Consider the following 24,716-nt stretch of genomic DNA (forward strand, 5'->3'; position numbering starts at 1 on the left):
TTAAGGGGATAATAAATTTTATTATTAAGAAAATCTTTATTTGTATCTCTCAGTCACGTTTGTGATAAATTACGTCTCAAATATATATATCACATTTCCTTCAGCCATTTCTTCTTTGGCACGTTTCACCACGTTCATACGTTCATTTTGATGCTAGATTCATCCTAGGAAGTTACACTAAGAAACAAGACCAAGCGATCAAATTTAATATTGGAATAATGTTGAAACTCATCTGGGTTTTTATATGATGATAATTCAATAATTACGAAAAAAACATTATAGATTATAATAACGTCAAATTTGAGTGGAATAAAATACTTTGATGCGTTCATATTTTCAAGATCTATTTCATTATCAAGTCAATTCATTATGATGACATTCAAATATAATCGAACAAAATCACAAAGAAAATTTAATAAAAATAATATTCCAGTTGAATAAGGGATTTTTCGAAAGAATTGAAAGTAGAGAATTAAAAACAATATAACCCATCATTTGTCCGGATTACGGTATATAATATAAGGTTGGCTATAAATTTTCCTGAGTAAGCAAAACACAGAAAACATTAATTCTTTGGAAGTAATCGCAAGAATATTTTAGAAATAGTTATGGAATTTGAGAGTACTAAAACTATGCTTAATACCCCAACTTTTCACTTAATTGTTTAAAATTGTAAGTTGACCATTCACGGTAGGAATGTCATATATGTCTTATATCCAACTCATTATTTTAATATTTATTCTGTATGATATAACTGGAATATGTTTTCTGCCCTATTATTGAAGGACCAATTTCAAACTAATGTTTATATATAAGATTAAAAAGTAATTATTTCTATGAATGTAACTTACCTATTAGACAACTCGAAGGGATGGAGAACTCTTTCCACGTCCCCGAACAGTTTGACGCATTGGATTTAACACTTTCAATGGAAAACAGTTGCGCCTGAAACAGAAGCACATCTGTTATATTATAAATTTTCACTCGATGTTTTTATAGCTGCTATAGTAAATATATCTTATAAACGATGGAGAAGTAGAAGTAAGACAATTTGAAACCGCTGCAAATCGTAACTAATCATTTTCCAGAGGATGCATGTTTCCCTATTCGAAAGCTTGAAATATATTAAAGTTAGTACTCTTTGGTGTTTAACTTTACCAAATTCCCACTACTAAAACGCTTATATATATATACGCTTTTAAATTTTCTTGATTTTAGGTTTCTTCTGATTTAAAATCAGTTTCAATTATAATTTTATAAAGACAGATGAAAATTTGACGTTTGGACTTCTTTTAGTATTTATCAAAATATGTATTTTGATAAAGACGTTTCGCTTCTGTTAAAATAAAATCCAAATAAAAGTCAACCTAAGAGCTTAAGAAGTTTTAATAAAAAATATATGTATATATTTACTTAAATCAAAGAAGAAAACAATTAAATACTTAAGGTACTTAAGATAACATGAGATGATTAAAGGCAGAACAAATTTCTCAACTGATACTAATGGAAAAAAAGGAGGAATGTTCTTATACCCATGAGGATTCAGATCTACTAGCTTATGAAGATCATCTTCATTTCATGGTCTAGTTCCGGTGATATTCCATTATAAAAAGTAGGCATCTGTCTTCACATAAATCAAAATTTCTAAGCCGAGTGGAAGAATATTTGATTAGAAACTGTTCTCAATTACTATTATCACAATAAAGCTCAAGATTTGTTAACAATGGTACCTCCACTTTGACAAAAATCTACGACTATTCTGAAACTAAGGTGCAAACAGAAAGCATTGAGTATTATAATTTCAAGTCAATCGAATGACTGTAGGTTTATAGAAAAAGTTGGTAAGAAGTCTTTTCAAATGTCCATTAGAAATATAACGTTAGTCTATAATAAATCACCAACATATTTTTACAAATAATACACTTAGTTTTTGATATTTCCAAAATTACAGTCGCTTCAAATTACAATTATTAAAATCAAAAGGGTATAGCTGAGTATTAATTCTGTTACCCCTAAACGATGAGCATAGTAATTCTAATGGTGCAGTTCGCTGGTAGGCGACTAGAAATTTGTAGCCGGTCTGCAGTCGAAATCGTCTAAATGCTTCTTGCTACCACCGAATGAATAATTTATTATACAAACCTTGACTATATCTCCGTAGTCCCAAGTTCCACCGGACTCTATACTTTTCTATATTTTTACAGGGTGGTTTTCGTATATTAAAGGCATATAGTATCGATCTCTTATTTCACGTGTTGTAATCCTATTCTTTCAATGACTTAAGATCAGCAGGTATGGATTGATAACCTCCATTATCACATATTAAGCTGTTCCTTTCGAGATTGCATATAATTCAAATACCTATCATTTTTATTCTTTATTATTCATATTCATTCCAATAATTAAAAAATCGTTAATTTATAATGATTTTATTCATATTTTACTACGTTTGTTATTTTTATGTTTTTATTGTTTATTTGAGCATAATTACGAATTGTAGGTTTGTGTGATTTCTGCATTTCAATATTAAAATACATAGAAAAACATTTTGAATTGATAGGTAATAAAATATTTCTCACTAATAAAATTGATTTGTTGGAGGATTGGAGTTGAAAAAATATAGTAAATAATTATTTTTTCACTCTTCTTTTCAAACTAAAAATGATTTGATTCTACCAGAATTGAGCTAAATTCCCAAATCTATGAAGCTTTCTATAGCTATATTATACAAATAAATACCAATAGGTAATACAGAAACTGAAATTAGGGAAAGCACAAGAGAAAAAGCACATAGCAATGACATGGTGGAAGTGGCAGAAGTTCGATAAGTTGGAATAAAACAAGATATGACCAAATAATAGAACTTAAAATCAGTTCAAAACAAAATCGACTGACCTAAACAAAAAAAAAAGAAGACCAAGAATGAGCCGGACAGAAAAAATGAATATAGCAGAAAAATACGAGAAAATAGATGACAGGATTTCCAATCGAAATGATAGGGTAGGGAAGAATGAAAACAGTTTTGGAAAATGAAGTCTACACAGCGATTTTACACCAACAAGCTTCACATCTGACTAGGTAAAAAGGGATACCAATTATTATATTATACTGCATTATATTTTTATTTTGTCTAGGTACTTATGTTTTCACAAATATCAATGCTTATCGAACAGTTTGACGTTCATTCATAACCACGAGAATTCTGTGGATGTATCATGAGCTTTCTGATAATACATCGTCTTCAAGTTCACATCTAATCATTGCAAGAAGTGAGTCGAGATGGGGTAGTTTCTCAAAACGGTGAAAGAAACAACATCAACATCGAAGTCAACTTGGACCAGCTTTAACGATACGAAAAGGGTAGGGTTTATCACCGAAAAGAAATGAAATCAGCACTTTCCAATACGTCCATCGACTACCACATCAAGTAGTATCTGAAGAATTGATGAGCAAATGCATGATTTGATTAAGTTTTAATTTCTAAAAGGTCGTTAGAAGCAATTCTCTAGGATGTGGAGTGGCGCCCCAGGTGTAATGCTCTGGAAAGAGATTTCGTCTTCTACGTAGCAGAAACTGCACGTTCAATTCTTTGCTAAGCCTATCAATAATCGTAGATTGGTTCCACTGACGCTGATACAGTTAGTATCTTTGTCTATCTCAGCTTAGTAACTGATCTACATTATTTTTTAGATTCTTCTATTGCCCTGTAGCTGGTTACATGTCAAGTTCTACGAAGAGCTTAGCCACTCCCATTGGACCGGGGAATTTATTGTGTTTGCCCACCTCATTTAACTTGGTATTCCTAAATCAGCTTGGAACTCATGACATGGAGCTTAGAGCTCTTATGGCTGCTTGGCTATCGAACAAGATGATAATATTCTGTCATTCTGCCATAATTCCTTTTCAAGTTAAACTAGATACATTTTTCAAGTGTATATATTTCTGCTTCAAAATGACCTTGCATTGCATGATCCTCCTTAAGTGAATGTTGAAAAATTAGGAAAACTTGATGGAATTTTTTCATGCTTTCATACTTTCACTTTTTTGAAAATAAATAAGAGTTAATTTCGATTTTTATTGTTTTGGTAACTACTTATTTCGAAAACTGTAATTTAATTTTGATTGGATATGTTTTTTTGAGGTGTCCTCTGTCAGAAGAATTATTGTTTGTCAGAAGATAATTGTTAATCGCTTAATTTACACATTGTGTTTCTGTTAAAATTGTTCCGTGATATAATTATATCAAAAATGTCCTAAATATCTCCATAATTTTGGATAACGTTAACAAACAAGGTTTTGTTCAAATTCACTAATACAAATACACCCCTGAAAAGAGTTCTCTACCCCTTGTCCAAGGTATTATCGGGGGTGGTCTAACATAATTGATATTTGTGGTGCGATCACTACCCAAAATGAAATAGTTTCGGTTCAGTTGGTCTTTATCTTTTCTAAGATGTCTCCATAAACTCTGATTACTCTCGCCAAAGTCAGAAAACTAAGGTCCGTTAGTTCATTGTAGAAATTTAGTGGAAGGTAGCGCACACAAATATAACAGTTCTATTTTATTTATAAATCGGTTTCGATAATATTTCAATTCAATCCATTCCGCTATATGATATGAAAAAAATTGTTTCAGTTTTCAGTTTAACTGAGGCTGTAACGAATTTTATATAAAATTTGAAAATAGCACAACTGAACCGAAATTTATGGAAAGAAGTATATAGCAGTATATGTTTATCGATTGTACTGATTGAAGCGTTTTCGATAGGGCCGACAAAACTTTCTAGATTATTCTTGACGAGTTGTCCTTAAAAGCCAAAAACGAATGACTATATCGAAAAAATCAGTAATATCAATCGATCTTACCTTCGGTGAGTTATTTCCGTACGATAAATTTTAAAAATTCATGAAAGATCCATAGGACAAATTTTGACCAGTAAAATATGCTCAACATAATCACATTTGATCAACAAGAAGTTGGCAAAAATATATTTGTACTAATACTTGGATACTTATACTCATTGAAATTGATTACTTATAATCATGAAACGAAGTGCCAATCTATACAATAGAAGAGACCATTTGCACCGAGACCCAAAAAAGCTTAAATGAGAGAAACTTTATCAGGTTCCTGAAGGTTCTTCGAAAAAGAATACGTGAAAAATAGTTTTTCAAGCTTCTAGCAAAGTTCGTCGTCCCAGTGTTAGATCATTTGCCGTTTTTCCAGAGAACTTTCCATAGAACTTGCATTATCTTTTTGTGTAATATGATGAAATCCAGATTAACAGAAGTTTTGAGTCTGTTAAAACGTTTGAAGAGAAAATGGCACGCGTCCTGAAAGATTTGACAAAAGACATCCAGCTCTGTCTTGAACAATGGAAGGTTCTAAGTAGAAATGTGTGAAATCTCAAAAATTATAAAGTTACATTTCTCTAGAAGTACACTCTCACTTCCTATAACGCACCTATTCTTCGCCTGTTGATGCTTGAAAAGCTGTCAATGTTTTGATTGCTTGTTGTAGTTGTGTCAACTTCCTCTATCGTATATCCCACATTCAATCATCTTCCATCTAAATACTGAATTTCTCTCCGGTTTTTGTAAAATTCCACCATTTTATGGGAGTTGTTCAGTTGTTTTTTTGCGATTCTCTGATTAATACATCGTTTTTTATTTTAGCAAGTAGGTATATTATTGTCGGTTGTAATATCTCATATTGTGATGAAGATTATTCACGGTTTATCCTTTAACCCTTTTGCTAACCCCTTGTAATTAAATTGATTTTCGTGATTTAAATCGTTGGTACACGAGCCTCGCCGCAACGCTCTTTTTGACGGGAAACTAATGGACGATGATATTCCTTTCACATCTTACAAGGATTTAGCAGCCTGTAAAGAAGTCTTTCTGAAATATTCATAAAATAAACACTTAATATTTGGATTGATGGTTGTTTCGCATCCAAACATTGAAAACATTTTATTGTGTTAGTTTCTTCAAAAATGAAACAGAACCGGAAGGTAAAAATATACTTAAAATAATTTATAAGAGTTTATTTACTCAACTTATGAAAAACAACCTTTAGAATGTGTTAAAATAATGATTATAATACCTTGTACATTGAAATGAACAATTACACCTGACCACCTTGAGATTCAGTTCGTTGAATAATAGGTAAAATGATTCTAATTATATATCATAATTCATTAATCACATTTTCTTATTTTTGTAATCAAACAATTGTTTAATTCACTGTAGGTGTTTACCTTAACCAATACACCTACGCAAAACCAGTTACCAATCTACTGCATTCAATTCATTTCTGTTGTAAATTACATTGCATTGCATGAATATTAAGAAAAAACTAAATCTCAGACATTGTTTGCTTTTTATCAAGTGGCTCATATGCTCTTTCAGTTAATACTCAGCTCAGTACAATGTGGTACAATGGAAAACAAGCTTAGAGAAAGTCATAGACAAATATTTTTATAACGGGCTTTGGTTAAGACAAAATGAGAATTTTTCCATATATTTCAAGAAAAGGATTGGTATATATGCATATATGGTTGATGGACACCTCAACAATCTATTCCCAGCCATGGGGACTCAATAGTTGGCAATGTCCTGCCTCTATTTTGGCTAATGCATTCTTTAGATCGTAGTTTCTCCCTAGTGTCTCTGCTGGTCGTAGTCCTACATTATTCTCTACATTATCCAATCTCGTTTATATATTTTCGATAAGAATGTGTTCAGGGTTTTTCTCAATATCTTCGTTCCTGGTCCTTACATTCCTATAGTAGTTGCTAATTTCCCCTAATTAAGTAATAGTGTTTTGATACTACCCCTTTTTGTTACAATAATCTGAGTTGGATTTTTTCGAGGCACTATAATTTTTTCTTGTCCAATCCCATTGCACATTTCAGGATTGTTTAATGATTAATGAGATGAGCTTTTCGTTAGGATTCACTCCATACTTGGACTATGTCTCGTGGCGTGGCAGTGGCAACTTCTACATAACCACCAACAGCTAGACGTACTTGAAAGCTACGATTACTTCGAAAAACAAGAACATGGAAGTAAGTAAATCTCACCTTTACCTGTTGTATGGCCTATTCCATAACAAATAGTTCTTGTTTATTAACTTTACTATAAGTAAGTAGCAAATTATTGTTTAAAAAAAGAATTCGAATTTGCAAATGTCTTGTTTGACGTTACCTTTTTATGAACAAACATCTCGATTACTAGATTGAACATTTGCTTTCAACCGCAATGAAGTCAGTCGCCAACAATCCGGGAATCATAATAGCAAAAGTTTTTCTCTTTTGTTTCATCCCCTATCGTTATTTCGGAAAAATATCTGTCAGGAAAAGTAAAAGTTATTTAATTTCTGTCCCATTTGAAAACAAGAAAAGATTTTCTTTTTGGCTGCTTTCTTCCCCGCTTATATACCTAATTAAAAAATTTATTGAGGGGTCTTGAGGAAACCGCAGGGGCTTTGTTAAAAAGTCTTTAAAAGTTGGTAAGATTCGATGCCGCGAACATAATTGGGGTGACTGTAGTGAACAGATTCTCCCTAAAAAATATGGTTTGTAAATACTATTAAGTAGAAGTTGAGTTTTGTTATGAAAAAATAAGAAAAAGTGAAAGTTGATTTTCTTATATTTAATAAGAATATCGGGGTACAAGATAGATATTTAATAAAGAATACAATATGTTACCAAGAAACAACCACAACATGAAAATATTACACATCATCAGTGGAATATACCACATCAAGTGATATCTTATACTCCAGAATTAAATAACTGTCTGTAGATACGGAAAAGAAAGAAGTTATGGAGAACGAAGAGATTGATCTTCTAAAATTATTTTGAAATAGCGTATTTCATCAGGTATTAGTGGACCACAAGGAAAGACGGTTGATCAAATTGGCACAATTCTCAATGTTATTTAAGAAAAACAACCACCATAACTTTTCAAACAAATTAATTTTTGAATGTTTGCGGTAGTATTATTAGAGATTGTGTTAGTTATTATTCCTTGATTAGATAGGGCATGATGTAGTTTTTTTACACTTTCAGTAAACCATTTTTCTTGATAATTATCAATCAAATGACTGTTATCATTTTTGTTTTTAAAAAATAGTACATGCACATAATATATTATTCACGCCAAATTTATTTTAGTAATAAAACGATCATGTGCAATTAGTTAGATTGTTTTTTCCCAAAATTGATTGTATATTAAAATTCTTCCTGCAATCACTAGATTGAATTGATTTTTTTATAGTCTTGTAGGAGCCGAGGCTTGGATGGATTATCTTCAGCCCTTCTTTCATCAGGAACTATGGAAAAAAATAATAAAAGGAAAGCAAGAATACATGTGGTTTGAAAACTTTTAAAATTATGTACCCTTGGAAAGGTTGGTATGCATAGAAATGGGCAAATATATATTTGTGGGAAGACTGAATATCTATATCGGGAAAAAGATTGTTTTATTTGTTTGGATTGGGGGAATCGTGTACATGGGTATAAAACCGATTATGAATAAGAGAAACTGCTCGTTTTGTTATAGAAAAATCACGTATAATATGAAAAATAACACAGTAGGCAAATACACGGATAAATTTTCCTGTAAATATTAAATTTAAAAATGTTTGTAATGAACTAAATTCAAGTGATCGTTAAAGTATGTTCAAAGTGTCACAGAAAATCTGGTTCTACTCAGTGAAACCTCAAAATGTTGACAAATAAGGGTAAGTTTTGGCAAGCTTCCAAGACTTCTACAAGTTAATCCCACAACTCCTCATATTGTTGATAATTAATGACTCTGTTCTTCACATTGAAGTTTTTAAATGATTATAACAAAATTAAACCAGATAAATTGCCTACAACGATGTTTGATTAGTACAGGCTCAACATCAAAGCTAACACAAATTGTACTAACACTTATCTCCTATACATGGATGACATTGAGCTATATGCAACAAATCAGAATCACATCAATTCCATTCTAGACAATATTTTGATTTTTCACTGATTTACATATAGAGTTTGGACTATCTTAGCGCAAGAACCTACACTTCTAAAAAGGTATTGTCATAGTCCTCTTTCCACAGAACGAAGGCATCATGATGGCTAATCAAGATCAAGTTATCAACACTAATAATTACAAGAGGAATGTGATTAAGGATCCACACACTTAGCAAAAAGTGTGAGCTTATTAAACATATAACATCTGCGAATAGTGTGGCATACTACTGAAAATGCTGTTATATAGAATACTTGGCACACAGGACGAAAACTTATTATGTGAACTGAGCCTAATCCTTTTGATAATTTGTGTCCGAGATAGATGAATGATACCATCTCTAAGCTGAGTAAAGTCTTTCGCATAATAATAATGTTGAATTCTTAAGCTTACAAAAATATTTTTAGAATGTAATCTAATTATGCCTTATATTTTAACAATTTGAGAATCCAAATATCTTTTTATTATTATGAAACGACTCTATTTTAAGTACGTTCTATAGCCAACCCAATTTCTGGAGTTCTAACATCGCAGTGCAATCTCTAAGGTACCGAGAGAGCTCAAAGGTTCACTTGAATAAGACGAGAATATCTGAACAATCATATCTACTACTAATAAGTAGATTTGCTCAATAAATAGCTTAGAATTTTAAGTTCCTGATAAAAATAGAAGAAGAAAAATAATTAAATCAAGTTTGATGGAAATCAGGAAAGATGTTGAAGAAGAACAACAGCACAAAAAATAGAATGAGTGTAATACTAAGTATATAATATTAATGTTTACCAAACAAAAAAGTACAAACCATTACCGGAATAGAATTGGGTCCTCATTTCCTTGAAATATCTTAATGACCTCATCTTGACGATGTTCACACTAGGTAGACCAGATTGAAAATAAATAAATTTTTCGTCAGGCTTTCTTGGTTAATAAAATAAATACTATTTCTTTTCAGGTTATCCTGACGACACACTATATATTAAATATCAAATTTGGTTGCCTTGTTTGAAAATAAATAATTCCTGATCATGTTCATACAAGAAATCTCTTAGATTTACCTCTTCTTTAAGAAATATTTTACTTTTAGAAATTGCTTATTGGCTGTTGAGTTAAATATCTTCCTAAACTAAAGTGTAAACTACTCTAAGAGAGGCAGTTCGTCAATAATATGAAGAGAAGTTGATGTCAAACCAGATCTAAATTTATGCGTGAATAGAAATTTCTGAATATAGTATATAATATAGTATTTAAATACGCTTTGGCGTATTTAAAGTGAGCAAAATAGAGTATCAATGAACAAAATGAATAAATGTTGTATATACAAATAAAAATTATCAAAAACTAAAATCAAAGTGCAAAATAAATGAATAGACACCATAATATGATCCTATAAGAAACACGCATAGGCACCTTCTATTGAGATTAAGTTTCAATCTTTTGACGGTTTTCGTCAGAAAAGAAATAGGGGGAAGTCTTGCTATTCATTGTTTACATCATTGATCATTATTGATCAAGTAGCACGTGATAGATGTTGAAACTGAATTGAATTGACTATCATCGTATATATTTAAATTAAGACTGAATTCTTTACTAGACTACGGCAGCAGTTGCCGGATATAGAAGTGAGTAGTGCATACCAACATTCGAACATTAAAATAGCTGAGGATTATGAGCGTGAAAACAAATTTAAACATCACAAGACTCCTTTTGGTTAAAAACGAGCATAGAATTTTCAGAACCATTGTAGTGATTTAACTAGCTTACTTGCAATCTGTAAGCACCTCATCGCGATATATAGTAATCTGGCAATAAATAGCTTCAAGCGTGAAAAATTCACAAACTTTAATAAGTTTCTTTAAAAGTTGTCACACTTTGGTATAAAAGGATATTTATTTCGAGATAAGAGCGGTTCAACATCTTAATTATATTCTCCATGTCAAAATGCTGCAGTCATTATTAATTAATCAACTTCAAACGAATAATTAATTTGATAATACTTAAAAGATATAAGTAGATCTCGATTGAGATACATACAAGGTCTAGCTATTAAATAACTAAACTGCCTAGAGGGCGCCCTTGACGGGTGGGGTATCTAGATATCTTGTCTATGCACGTCCCAAAACACGTTTCCGTCACTATTATAGAGAAATCTCAAATTTCTCGATAAATTGAAAAAAAAACGCGGACTGAGTGCTTTAAATTGTTGAAAGAGTGATGACTGAATGGATTGCAGAGGTTCAGACTATCAACCACACTTACTATTTGTCAGTTTTGGCAACACTGCGAAAACGAGTTCGTGAAAAACGGCCAGTTGTGAAAAAACAACTCGTGAATTTTGCACCAGAACAACGCGCTATCTGTGAAGAATTATTTGGTCAGCAAGCACACTCCGGTGTTCGAACACCCGTCGTACTCACCAGATTTGGCACAGTGCGACTTTTTTTGTTTCCGAAGATAAAATCTGCTTTGAATGGGACCCGATTTGAGTCGACGGAAGCGGTAAGCAAAAAACGGCACAGCTCCTAAAGGCACTCGCCAAAGAAAACTTCCAGCACCGCCTCGATCAATAGAAAAAACGTATGGAAAGGTTTGTGGCGAGGGAAGAGAAATATATTGAAGGAGGGCATTCGAATGTAGAATAATTTTCATGATAAAACCCTTTTTCGTAACCACTCTTGTGATTTAATAGCCAGACCTCGTAGACCAATTCATAGGAATACCTTATCATCTAACAAAAAATTTGAAATATAATTTTAATAACCACCTTTAAGAAGTACTATCTTGACAAAAATGGAATAGTTAATTTTTCATAGGAAATGTTATAACTACTCGTATATTACGGCTGTTATGGAATAACATTTCCTAAATTTTTTATAATTGTACCTTACCTAATACAAATTTTAGGTCTTTTATCCCTGTGTATTAAAAATTACATAGCCGTATAACAAGATCTATAAGTACCTATTTGCAAATAAAAGTTAGAAATTTTGATTAATTTCATGAATCTCTTCTCGGCAAATTTCAGCAAAAATACGATTATAGGTGTTCTCATATAGTAAAGAAGACCAAGATGTGTATTCTTAACAGTTAAGTCAAATTGTAATTTGCAGTGTGCAATCTGTTGTCAATTTTAAGGGCCATTTAAACGCTGAAATATCTGTCAACAATAAATGTAAAAACCTTGATATTCAATCGTTTTAAATAATTCACAGATAAACATATATTTAAAAGTGTTGATGATACAGGGGATTTAGTATTATGCTTAGTGTTGGGAAATTTACAATTTACAGAGTTATTCTTCAGAAAATACTTTCTGACAACAGACAAAGCTCTTATCATGTTTAGAGATGATGAGGATTACCTTGAACATACTTTGTAAACTTTTGAAAGCAATAGATTATCGCTGGAAAGTCTATTTTAATAGTAGGAAACGATATTATAGTATGAAAAAGAAATTATATAATGACTATAACAGAAATGAGAGCCCAAAGAAGAAATATATTTTATTAAGATGAATAATGGATCAATGAGGGACATACACTAGATAAATTTTGACAAGATGAAACTATTACTAATAGTACGTACGGTTTTGTTAAATGTGGTTTATTGGCTGATAAATCTACTTGTTGTGGTGATTTACCAAGGGGATATGAATGCTGACGTTTTTGAAAAATAGTTCGAATAAATGATATATCGTCTTTCTCACTACTGTATTATAGTAATGGATAATGCAAGTTACCACTCGAGACTTTCGGAAAAATTGTTCACGACCAAGTGATTAAAAATAGATTGGAAGAATTGGCTACATTCAAAGAATATTGATTGAAATGGTATGTGCACAGATAAAGGAAGAAGTTTTTAAAAAAATATTTGAAAATCTTGATGTAAACAGTTGTTTTTTGAAGGTTTGTAAACAATACGAAGCCGAAAACTGGGAAAAAGCACGCAACGATACGATAAAGAAGAAGAGAAAAGTCTGATAATCTCATTTATGACATGATCGAGCCACTCATTGTGAGTATTGGCAGCAAAAGCTCATCTTCTGATTCCTATTCTGATTTGGATTTGTAAGAAGTACCTCTACTTTACTAGTGAGTTTTCATATTAAAATTAGTTTATTTGAAAATCAAAGTTTAAACACTTATACCTATATAACCAGTATGACAAAATGTTCTTCATATTTATACAAATGTTACGAAATTAGGTACTCGAGGTATAATTAGGAAAAATATTTCAACTTTCTACTAAGTATACGCTTGAGGATTACTGATGCTTCATCATTTTATTATTCTCTGTTTCATAAAAAGAGACTTTACATATAACCAATCACCAGTTTGTTATTCTAATAAATTGTTCCAATTAAATTGTTGAATATTGTCTTTTAGTATCTATTATTATTTATCTTATTAAGATAAACATCTGTGGCACTTAATTTATAAACATTATATTCCTTTCTCAACACTTACATTACGAATTTAACGTATTCACATATATCAATATTTTTTCATCCAACTAAATTTACTTAAAATATTCTATAAATAACATATTTGAATGAATGTCTAAGAAACTGAATGTTATTTATTTGTTGTACATTAATACTTGTTGTAAAATATAAATTTTATTGTAGAGACTAACTAAAAGAAAGGGACATTTATCACTTTGAGCCTTGATCTAAATTTTATTTTGCGAAATAGTCGTAATGAATTTCAATTCCTTGTGGTAAGGTGTTCCTGTTAATTAAAACAACATATTTGTTCAATTGATTCAAATGAATACATAATTTAAACAGTGCCATAATCACCATAATTGATAAAAAACTATTGACATTCATAATTTATTTGCTTCAATATACGTTAGTTCTATTTACAGGGTGATTGATTAGTGTAATGCCTCCTTTGTCCTTTGAAATATCAATTTGAAAATGTTTTGCTCTATCAAAGTTTCATTTTTTTGAATGAAACAACTTATATTTTATTGCAGTTTGAGCCAACTCGACTTCCTTATTACAATAGTACACGAGTGATTTGTTCAACGGGGTATTTGAAAAGTAATATTACATAGAAATCGTAACAAATCCAATACTCTGAACAATGTAAGAAAAATTCAAGAATAAAATCTGTTGCAGCCAAAACATTCGAATAGTAGTGAAAATTTTGTAAAATCATTCATTCTGTTAATAGTACTTGAATTTGATACTGGATGAATCAAAATACTAATACAATTTTTTCTGGGTCTTTTCTATGTCTAATGAATCTATGAATCATCCTGTATTTTATGTTAGTATCGAAAAGTACTACCAACATACTTCTTCTCTTAACAAACATTCCTTATATCTGAAATTATTATTTTCTGAAATATTTTGAATTTTCTAAGCAAAACAATGAGTTTTTTTGAAAGCCGGTTTTGGGAGTTGGGTGAAGCGATTCAATCGGACGGGTACAGTTAATTATGGAAAGCATTTAAAAAATGAAATTAATGTTCTGCTGACAGTTACTGAAAACAAACACACACACAAGTGTATGTAGTATTTCAAGCAAACAAGAACTTAGCTACCACGGTGATAGAAACGAAATGTACCCTTACCACATTTACTTGTAACAGAAATTAACTGATTTTGAATAAACACTAGCATTTTGAAGGTGGACTTTAAGAAAAGTTAATCAACAGAGAGACTTTTCCGACTATGTTGTATCGGAAGAAGTTACACTTCATACACGTCGAAGGATCTGGTTTTCCATGACGATTCGCCTGTTCACGTTAATCAATGAATTCATGTTTAACTGAATGAACTATTTTCTGAAAAATAGATCGGAAAATATGATCCAGTCACCCGATTTCAAGGAAATAGACTCATTTTTCTGGGGTGACATTAAGAATGAAGTGTACAAAATACCTCCAACAAGGGATGAATTGATTTCGGAATTTTTCTATAGAAATGATTTGTAATGTGATTAACTATTTCAATTATCGCTTTGAAGCATGCATGGATCTCTTTAGAGGTCATTTCAAACGCTTATTGTAATAATGAAGACGTGTACGTATACTGTAGTAATTAGTATAGTTTTATTTCAGAAGAACTAGCATCAAAAAATCATCACTTGAAAGAAGGCAGGACTTTTAACTTTTTGCTATAACATTGCATTGATTCCTCATAGTTTTCGAGTTGCGTTTCAAAATTCTTTGAGTTTCAAGTCCCAATATTTCGTAAATCCGTGCCCATAATTTTGTTAAGATTTGTTACACTTATGCAGTATTCTAACACCTCCCAGAATCTAGAAAAACAAAACCGCCCAATTTAATCTAAGGTATCTCCTCCTATATGCACTCAAAATTGTAGAATTTGCTTTAAATTAATATTAATCTGAACTTTTTTAGGTCAGAGTCGGGTAGGTAACAGAACCTAATAAAATTTTCAGTCAATGAAATCCTTTACTGCAATTATATGATAGTTTAAACTCTCATTCGAGTGGCAAAGTTTCAACAGATATTCTTAAGAACAATGGGAAAATAAATATTGGTTGAATAACACTGTAAATATCATTTTACACCTTTCGAAAGTATATGTTAAGACCATCGGAATAAAGACATCAGGTACTTTGTGCTAGGTAAAAACATTTATTTCCGTGAGCTATGAATTTAAATTAAGAATAATTATTTTTCATGTTCCGTACAGCCCCTTTCAAGTTTATTTAATTTTCTTTTATCTTCCTTGGTTGTTACTGTCTGTTTCTTCAAAGTAAATAGCCACTTTTCTACAGACACTCTCCATTTATAAGCATGAAATTCAAATTTCCATAGAATAATGGCATGGAATGATAAGCTAACTTCAAGTAAAATATTTTACCATATTACCTTATTCGACTTGTTCTAGATATTTAAGTGAGAGAAAGGAAATGTCTTTTGTACCGGCATACGACTTAATGAAATGTAAAGTGTTCACAATAAAGGAAAGGCAAAGGGCCGACATTTATTTTATAGCGGATGGATTGGAATTGCCAGCGTATAATATAAGGAATCATCCAACTAGAAACGTTGAAATTTTCTGTATATTTTCGTTGTCACTTCTAACTGGAATAACTGCGAAACGTCAAGTTTGGGACTCCAGAATTCGGTTATAAATTTCAAATGAGTTAACTGAAATATTACAAAAAGAGAGTATAGAAATGAGGAGAGTAACTTTGAGGTCACAAGTGCTCATCAAAATTTTACAAGTATAGTTTTTATAAGAGAAGTATTTTTAAACACTTAGACACCTAATGTAATGTGATGTTCAGTTATAATCAACAAGATTATTCTTCTAATAACATTCACATCAATTAGCAATATTCAGTTTGTCCCTAGAAGAAGATATCGATCATCTGCTTCTCCATCCACGTGTTGGGTATAAAACACAACAAGCTTATTTAGTACGTTTATAACAGAAAAATGAAGAAAGAAAAAACTAATTCAAAGTTACGTTTTAGTTTTATCATGGAAATGAAATATAGTGAAATATTTATACGAGTAGTACGTCCAATTTCAAGAAGGCCAAGAAAATGTTTTTTGTAGCTCCCGTAATGGAAAACCGGTACGACAACATTGAGAAAACGAGGAATTGACTCACTAATGATTGTTGATTAATTGTTCACATGAGAGCTCATGATTAAACTGCTATTGACGATTAGAAGTGTGATCGTTTAGAGGCCTCAAAGAATTTTATCGATAGAGTGGATGCGTCACATTTCTTTGTGTATTGATCGTAAGTAATTTACATTGATACTTTGACGTGTTCCATGAATCCACATACGCCCAACAAGGTTCGAGGTTTGCTATTTATGACGATTCTTGTTCTCAAATAGATTTTTATATCGTTAAACAGTTCCTAGCAAATAAGAGATTGATGTAAAATGAACATCAGCCATAGTCATCAGATCTCCAGATTTTTGCTATTCCATTTCTCTTACTCACTAAAAAAAGACTTGATGAAATATATTCAGAAAATGTTTTTTATGTACGCAATGTTTAAATTCTAATTTATCTTTCCTTAACACAACAATTTGTTCTTGAAAATTAATTTTTATTAAAAATTCAGTTTCCTAACGGACACATTGACATTACGGCAACGTATACAGTATATCAGGTTATTCATCATTCTCTGCAATAAGCTTGGTTTGTGGTGGTACAACTTATTTTGCATATTCATCATTCTGTCATTATAGTTTTAATTCAAAAAATATTTCTTGGATCTTCATATTTCAATCAATCTCACTATACATCTTGAGTTAATTATTATTCCCACAGCATTTTAATAAAACAAAAAAATCACAACGTGATGTTTAAAATACAAAAGTGGCGAGATACTGGAATGAGACAACCTAAAAGCACTTAAGGAGCTGCATAAGAACAGCCACGATTTTACGATTGAATCTTATTTTAAGTCATAACAAGTACGACTGTTTCAAGAGAATATTAAACTCTTTGATTAATCTGATAAATGATGGCAGTTCATGCAATATGCGAAATTTATTTTCTGTTTTACAGACATGGTTAATGTCAATGAAATTATGTAGTTACGTGGGTATACTACAAGCAACTTAATTGGTTAATCGTACTCAAATCTCATAATTCTATATAATTAAAAACCAATTCAACAAACCTCTTCTTGTTATGAACCATAATATGTTGATTTTGTTAATTTTACTCGTGTAGAATATATCCTAATTGAATTTATTACGACCAACAACGCAAGTAGCGATGAAAACGAAAAATTTAGCATACAAACATCTATATAAATACTAGATTCATATCAAACGAATTCTTTCTGTACATACAAAAAGTGGCTTCCGTTTTACATTGGGTTTTACATCTAAAATCAGGCTGAATATCCTCAACAAATTGTGGACTGGAGCAATTGGCCATATGAAAATCTGTGCCCAGGCCGCGGATGAATGTTCAATCATTTTGGGGATTTTTTTACTTGAGAATAATGCTACCGTCTTCCAAGCCGAGATATTACTACGATACTCAATCGGTGCCAAAGAAACACAGCAATCTCAATCTGCACGTACAGCGGTGCTCCGTTACAAGCCGTAACTTCTGCAACAGTCTGTTATAGGCTTTTGTTGGAGTATAAGAAAGTCCTACAAAAACTGAAAGGTGAAGTCCAGCTCGTTTGGGTGTTCAGCTACTCGGGTAGCAAGGGTCCAGGACTAATTTTTTGTGTAACGACAACTTTTGCTGCTACATCACTCAACGGTCTCTTCGCTAGAATCTGTGGAGATAGATAAAACACTTGGTATGAGACAGGCTAAGACACACAAACAACCAAACAACTGCTCTACTTGAGTAGGTGCGAAATTCAATTCGTGACTTTTAACCGGACACGATCATCTAAGACGCCATCTATAAGCATCACTGACAACCTATTGTGCCGCTGATGCATGGAGGAGGAAGAAACTGCAAACTACGTCCTCTGTGACTACGCAGAGCTCACACGGGAGCGTTCAAACACTTGGGATAGCCTAGTGACGTCAAAAGGTTTGAATAAAAGTCGGCATTTCAAAATACATCGACTTTTGGTAATTTTAAGTTAGGCACGACAGGCCTATAAGGAGGCCTATTTGCTTCACGGTCCTTGGTTGCTCATTATTCTACTAAGAACTATAATAAAGACAAACAACGAATTTTCTCTATCTCGTGAGCCATGAAGTAGCCTTGTAAATCGTAACAGATCAGTTGTGATTCACTCAAATAGACCTAGAATTTTCAAAATCCCCAATTATAGAAATCGGACGGAGATAGATTAATCTAGACGTTGTCACTCCCATAAATGGGTGGATTTATTTGACACACACTGAAATCTATGTGATGAAATTAATTTCGAATCGTCTAGGTTTATTGAAATATTCTCACTGCTAATTTTTTTCTTTTGATTTCAATCGAAGTATAACAAGCTATAAAGAATCATCCAATATTCGTCCCATAGTATAATTATTGTAAAAAATAAAAATTTGTTTCTTTGTTTTTTGCTAATGGAATTGTTATCTTAATTTAGCCGGATCTTATATTATAATGTCATCAACTATTTTCAACTTCAAATTAACTATCTCAAGATACATAATCCAGAAAATGAAATACACAGAATGTTTTACATCGGACAATGATTCTGTCATTTCAATTTATACAAATGTATCGCTTTTGCTCCTCCAGTAAACCAATTTTGCTATCAATATTGTTGCGAAACAATCGTACGGAAGAATTTCTTAGACGAGTGAGTTGGTGTTGTTTCATTATTCGAATGTAATCATAATGAAACAGCCTTCATAATTTTTATTTTGAAAATAGGTACAGCTGAAAATGCTAATTATAATGTAAGCCTAACTAAACGTTATGCCTTGTCAAACAATTTACTTTATTGTTAGTGTTATTAGATTTTGAAATGTATGTAGAACACGGTTGTAAATTTATAACTTTATTTGTTAAAAGATACCGCCTTTGTTGTTTCAATCTGGTTGCAAAGTAGTATAGAAATAATTAGAAACATGTGTTCTTAACAATGATCATTTTATCCGCGTTTATTTCTTTTTAATCGAGCCCGTCCTCTTTTTAGGGTTGTACTGGTAACTATTTTATATGTCTGCAAATAATTGCTGCCATATATGGACACACCAACGAATTAATTCATTAACAACAAAAAATTTTTTGTGAAAAATTCACAACTTAGATTAGACTTTGCACTGAAAATTAATGTATTAGTATATGCACGGAGAAATAAATAAAACGAGCATGAAATATAATATCTTTTACTCCGATATTAGCATGTAAGAAGAGAAGAATTAAATAAAACAAATAAGCGAAAGACGTACTGATATTCGGTGGAAATTTATTTGAAATTTAACTGTTTATTAACGAAATTGTCATATATTTACTTTTTAGTTAAAACGCTGACAAAAAAACACATTTTTCAAAACTGTCATGATTTTTTCCTATACCTTTTTTTGTGAGATTAATTTAATTATTTATTTTAAAATGATCAAATATTATAAATCATCTTCAATTCCAGCTTATTGTTTACTTCAATGTTTTCACCCGAAACAGTTGCAAGTTTGTCTATAACCTCCACAGGAACGAAATCAGCTCCTGTGAAACATCCATACTGTAAGGACATAAGATGTGTTAAACAGTGTCAATCCTTTTATAGTGGTTGGTTGTAATTGGTTTTTTTCGATCCATTTATCAAATGCAACAAAGAAGTTATTATCGACTGTAAACATAATTTAATCTTCTCTTACATATACCTTCAATCGCTTTCAGAGAGAAGTGAGATATGATATACATGTACTTATTCATTTTTCGGAACAACATCCGCATACTGAAGTACTGCATTTGTTGTTGTTCTGCAACAGAACCAATTACCAATCACTACTTCAGACATAATTATAGTATAACTTGCACATACTCTTGACATGTTATGAATAATCAGCCTATGTAGTATTTTATAATTGCATTGTCTCCAATTTAGAAATAACAGTGTTGCTAACTCTCAAATGGTCCTACTTTATCTATTATCGTCCAGTATATTATTTCTCTTCATAAAATTCAGAGCTGCTCCTTTAATACCCAATGCTTATCACAAGCAAAAAAGGATACGAGCACAAAATAAAAAATAACTTCGCTCAATTGATTTTGAATCCTTTCATTCTACTTTTTTTTCTTTCCCAAATAAAACGAAATTCAGTAAAAATGGTTCCATATATCCGGTCAATAAATTAAAGAGAGGTATACGTAGAGTTGAAAGAACGTTCGTTTCTGTGTATAGTAAAGTCTTTGACGTTACTTGAATGCAAACTACGGATTTAGCGTTCCGAGGATTTTGTAGGATCTAAATGTTTTCAGTTTATGGAAGGTGACTTCCTGTACTTCCCCATATCTGTGCGGAAATAGATCCTTTCGGCGTTCTTACCTCCTTTTCACCCGGGCCCGAGGCGAAATCTTAGATATAAACATTTCATTCAACAAACGGCCATTTGAATGGCGATGAGGGGTTATAATAAAATGTTGTAGAAACGTATTAGAAAGAGACTGATTTTTCGATGATTTTTACGTACACTTTCTAAACGAGTGAATATACTTGTTGTCAACCTTTATAGATCTTGTTTTATTATTCTGCTAATGGGCAAAAGCACGTTCATAGATGGCAAACTCTATGGCGGATGTACACTCTCTGCGAGGCACCCAGAGACGTGCCGAGTGCGAGGGTAGCTCTCGCCTCGCCTCGGTATTTCTTGGGATGTCTCACAAGCTCTCGCTTCCGTGTCGTTTTTTCGTCTCCGGGTCAATCGGTCAGATTATCAGGAACAGACTGAATTGTCTGTGGATGAACTGAGAAAAGAGAAGAACTCTTTAATGGCAATTTACAGAGGACAAAATTTTTTGAAATCTAGTTCTGAATTTGAACTTTATGAACGTATTTTTTCGTATTATACGTATGTATATATAAATAATAATTCATAGCGTAACAGCGGAAGCTATTTCTAAAGTGTTCATCATCTCGGCGTTCGCAACCGTAACTGAACCTCTTGTGCGAGGGCGTTATGGGTTTTATTTTGATATTCATTACACATGTAGCAGCAGAATGAGCAAAGAGGTCATGAAAACAGTTTCTTCCACATATCATATATCACATGGAAAGCAAAAATATAGTATCCACGCCTTAAAACAAAACGAACAAAATAAAAAATTGTAACAAATATAAACATATTATGAACAATATAGGTCACTAGATTTTAACAAGCTAGTCGGTGGAGCTGACGAATGACGAATAAATAGCCCGACAAAAAAAATTTATTTGGTAGACTTCCACAGCGGTGGTGCTGTAGATATAAAAACAAAAAAAATCCTTATAAAAAGTGATAAGGAAATATTCTTTTAATGAGAAAATGTATGTCATCAGCAAGAAGTAACTAAGGTTGAACTTGGTGCTAGATGCATTGCTGATTTTTCAAAAATACTGTATTAACGATAATATTCAGTTTGGAAAATTAATTCAGTATAGCTTCTACGTAAACAAGTTTTAAACTTTACAAACTCAAATACACGTAAAACAATGTAATTCTAACGATGTTGATAGGGAACTATTTCGAATAGTAGGTAATCATATAATTCATGAAATAGAAGATATCCTTTGTAAATTTTCAGTATTCCGACCATGTATTAAAAAAGCCCCGAGGACAGGTATTTTTATCCAATCTTGAATTCACACTTTTATTTAGTTGAGAAACAACGGAAATCTAGATAAGAATTCGAATTAGATCGGGCTAACATAGCATTCCCCAATCTCATCGGAGTACAAAGCGTCCCTAAGAGACGATTATGTGTAGTCCTCTCTGTCAGTTAATCAAGCTAATAGGATCTTTAGCCTGTTAATTTGGGTAAAAGATGGAACCTTTATGGGAAGGGACAATCATTGGTTGGTACTCCATTATAATTACAAAACACAACGACTTTGTGTTAAGATAGGCGAAATCGTCTTTTATCCTAAAAATATCATAATTTGCCGAATTTTTGGCTATAAATTAACACCTTTTTTATTTAATACAAATAGATTTAAATATATTTGACACTAAAGTTTTAAAAAAAACAACAAAGATTTTTAATGTTTTCCAATAAAACTGCGAAATATAAATACCATTTGAAATTATTGAAAAACCTCTATATTTGGACAATATTCCAGCTTTATGCAATTAATACCTTATAACAATTAACAATAAAAATAACAAAGATAAAAACTCCATTATTGTTAAATTCGTAGTTTTCCTTTGGTAACGACAATAAAAACGTGTACAACGGTGTAGTACTGTAGAATATAACTAATCCAAATGGTCACTTTTCTAGAATTTAGAAAAATATATACGGTGGCGCTAAGTTCATTCGCTAAATTATTCTCAAATTCTTCAATAATAAATAGTTGCGTCAACCGTTGGTCTACCTCTGACCTCTGATATATTTTACATTACAGATCAGTCAATTTTGTATAAGCAAAACGTCACCAAATGTTAACAGACTTTCTTTAGAATATCTTAATATTAATCAGTTTTCGTTGTGTTCGATATTTGTATTTCCAAAAATATCCACATCTTATGTTAAGTACCCCTTCTGAGAAATATAAGTTGAATCTTTCTCCAATCGTTGCAGGAAATGTTGAGAGAATTATAATTTTTGTAGTAATTTGTATGGCTTGAAGTGAGTTCTTTTCAATAATCCATGAAATGAATTATTGAATAATTCATGTAAGTAAAATAAATGTGAAGGAATTCTAATTTTATAAAATATAGGTGATGACAAAAAAATTCCAATTGGTTCGGTCTACAACGTATTACCACTGATATAGATAATTTAATAGCTAATTAAATAATTTGATGATCAGGAGAAAATCTGTTCTACAACTCAGTAAGTTCGCATATCTAGTTGATCAATATATCAAGAGTCCAGCACGAAAGCAACAATTAACATATCTAGTTTTAACACTGCATTTCTGAGACTTGGCCTCTCTAATTGACTTAGTACGTTCAAGTTAGATTTTCCGCATTGTTTGTGAAAAGTATATGATTTAGTGATTTATCTCTTTAATAACTCCAAAATGTCTTCAAGAACAAGATGTATGTTGTAACCTTGCAGTTTCAATATAAGTATTTTGTCATTACTTAATTTTGAAATGATAAAATTCCATTTCCGGGTTATTAATTAGGTAATCTTGGATACCGACTCTTGTTGTCAATATCACAGAGTTATTAGAACATTTTTCATTCAAAGAATAAAAATTAAATGATACTTAAATTGAATTGCAATTGGAAATGACTTCATATAATAACTAATTTACACGATCCATTATTATTGATGGAAATATTAAACGCAGCGTTGTGGTCAGAAGACTGCGGAAAAAAATATTTAGACCCTCCGAAGATATTAACGACTACACGTCAAAAACACGAACCCGAAGGAAATGCTTTGGCGAAGCAAGAAATGGGCTCTGGTTTCCTTAATATCATTGAAGTTACCATCCCTCGTAGACCGATATAGACAGTCTAAATATAACTTTGATTTTTCCGATCCGATTTTTCAACTTTTAGATTTAATTTCGTTTAATCATTCGTAGATTGCTTTTGTTGATATGTTGTTTGTAATATGAAGAATTCTAAATAAAACATCTAAAGGAAATAAGTCGGTAACAAGATGAAACAAGTTTCTTGCCAATAATATTGTTCTGGTGTATATCACCACCTTGTATTTAATTGTCTCCAGAGATCGTTTAACAAGTATGTCCCACTAAAGCCATAACACTCTATAATCTTTTCCTTTTTGGAAATAAACTTTGTTTTCACACAGAGTCGTTGTTTGGTATTCAATAAGTTTCGCTAAAATTTTTTGAATTCAACACGATCATTGCTGCAATTACAATATAAATAACATTCTTAATATGTCAGGTTAGTTTCAGTTTATTGCTAAGGGGATGTGACTGGTACATGAGAAAGCTTTCGACTGCCAGTGAGCGTGAAACTGGAAATTATCGAGTTTCGACCCCAACTATAGGAAAACTTTCCTTTAAACTCACCACGTGATAGTTTTCCCGCAACGCAAAATCTCCTATTAATTGGTAGATATTACTATAGGGTGGCTAGATATCTGAAAATATATGAGTATTTTTCGTTCTAGATTAA

The 24,716-nt window shown here is 31.6% G+C and overlaps 1 protein-coding gene across 2 annotated transcripts in view; it reads right to left on the minus strand.

Moving 5' to 3' along the window:
* The window catches only part of LOC130896364 (homeobox protein abdominal-B), a 257,532-nt gene that overhangs the window by 40,282 nt on the left and 192,534 nt on the right, over positions 1 to 24,716 (minus strand). For both annotated transcript variants that reach the window (XM_057804390.1, XM_057804392.1), the window contains exon 4: positions 852 to 945. The gene's annotated coding sequence lies outside the window, so the exon portion shown is untranslated. The remainder of the gene's footprint in view (positions 1 to 851; positions 946 to 24,716) is intronic.

The sequence above is a fragment of the Diorhabda carinulata genome, chromosome 7, assembly GCF_026250575.1.
Source record: "Diorhabda carinulata isolate Delta chromosome 7, icDioCari1.1, whole genome shotgun sequence".
NCBI lineage: Eukaryota > Metazoa > Arthropoda > Insecta > Coleoptera > Chrysomelidae > Diorhabda > Diorhabda carinulata.